The sequence below is a fragment of the Limulus polyphemus genome, unplaced genomic scaffold (genome assembly GCF_000517525.1).
Source record: "Limulus polyphemus unplaced genomic scaffold, Limulus_polyphemus-2.1.2 Scaffold631, whole genome shotgun sequence".
NCBI lineage: Eukaryota > Metazoa > Arthropoda > Merostomata > Xiphosura > Limulidae > Limulus > Limulus polyphemus.
Window position 1 is genome coordinate 352,525 of NW_013666241.1, and position 2,269 is coordinate 354,793.

Here is a 2,269-nt window from a genome sequence, read left to right on the forward strand (position 1 = left end):
AATGCTAATATATTTTATGAATTACTTTACCTATACCTACTCGTCACGTTACATTATTTAACTTGCTCATCATGCTACATTATTTAATCTACTCGTCACGTTACATTATTTAACTTGCTCATCATGCTACATTATTTAATCTACTCATCATGTTACATTATTTAACCTATTCATTACATTGTTTAACTTGCTCATCATGCTGCATTATTAAACCTATTAATCAGGTTCCAATATTTAACCTACCAACCATGTTACATTATTCAACTTTCCGATCATGTTACATTTCATCCTACCTGTCATGTAACATTTTCTTAAAACACTCCACCTGAAGTACTCATTTCTCTTAAACGTTTACGTGAATATGAAAATGCTTTAAAAGTCTGCTCAGTAACTCAAACACAAATTATAATTGTATAACTAATCTGTTATTTTATGAGATAAAATTGAAATGAATATATATGATGTAAAGCAATATTATTTATAATTTACATATTTTCCACGTAATGTGTGTTTCAAACCCTTACAAAACTTTTGATGTTCTTTTTCTTTAGAAGAAAAAAAACAATATAGTGAATCTTCTTTTTTGAAGGAAAACTTTTATTCATATGAAAAGAGGACTTATAACGTAATTTACAAAAACACATATGTTAACGCCCCTTGAGAGCGTTACGTCTTGGTAATACTTCAAACCCGATTTGTAATAGCAGACTGGTCCCTTTCTCCCGGAATCTCTGTGATAAGCAATATAGTCCTAGTGTTTTCTGATCAGGAATGGCTGATAGAGTTTTGCGGACGTGACAACATTAACCTATTTCCATAGAATTTACAGAGCCGTAATGATAGCATGAAATTCAAGTTTTACATATTAGATGATACTTTGGGGGTCTAATGGAATATTACTGAACATATATATTCATATTAGCAAAAAATAATAATAATATCATATAACACTATAATTATTTCAAGATTTCTCTTATATAATGTATTTGGTATATAAAACTTGAAATATATAATTACAGAATACTCTTCGTTCGACAGCTTAGACAGACATAATAGTGTGTGTCGTTGTGTGTGTGTGTGTGTATGTGTTGAACGAAATTTCTACTTTTTGTTCTATAAGTTTATTAGACATTCAGCTAAAATAGTTTATTATTCATTAAGATTGGCCAATACTAAACAGCTTAAGATAATAATTATCAGTGCATCGTTACTCACGACGCTCCTTAAAAATTGCAGTTACGAATCTTTAAAAACAAAGTTCTCACTCTCTAATGCCCATCTGTTTTCCTGAACAGAGAGAGAAACCAGTTTCTATTCTATTGGTAAGCATGGGAAAAAAAAAACTCGCTAAACCATACTTGTTTATATATGTATGTATTTAACAGATCGTGATATAAACTTTTTACTTGTGTAAGTGTGAATAAACAAGTAAAATAAATGATGTGACTGCCACCTGTGGGAAGTTTGAATGAACAAAGACATCTATATGAGTAACTGTTCAGTTTGTAAAGGGTCAATCAAAAGTGACTTGTATAGTTTCCTTTGGATCATAGTTTAATATCTAACGACTTATTCTCAAAGAAACAATAATCAAAGTGGGATCAATTGTCCTCACTTACTTCAGTACCAACTGTACTGTATAGTAACATTGCCTAACCCTGTATATTATAACCCTCCCCTCCAAAAATATCCAGACGGAGTTTTTGAAGAAACCCTATTGAACACTGTGCTAATGTGATGAAACATCATCCTTGTCCTGTTGCTTTTCTGTGAGAAACGATATCAACTGTAGGTCTTGTCAGATGTAATTTTTGGGTTAGGTCCTTGGCCTGAATACCTGTTGCTTTTCTGTGGCCCGGCATGGCCAGATGGTTAGGGTGCTCGACTCACAATCTGTGGGTCGCGGGTTCGAATCCCCATCACACCAAACATGCTCACCCTTTCAGCCGTGGGGGCGTTATAATGTGACGGTCAATCCCACTATTCGTTGGTAAAAGAGTAGCCCAAGAGTTGGCGGTAGGTGGTGATGACTAGATGCCATCCCTCTAGTCTTACACTGCTAAAATAGGGACGGCTAGCGCAGATAGCCCTCGTGTAGCTTTGGACAAAATCCATAACAAACAAACTACAAACAAGCTTTTCTGTGAGAAATGCTATAAATTATAGGTTCGACATACGTCCTTTTGGGTTATGTCCTTGGCCTGAATACCTGTAGACACAAAGAATATCAGATAAGTTTATAGAAATATTTTGAACGTTCGTAAGTGTC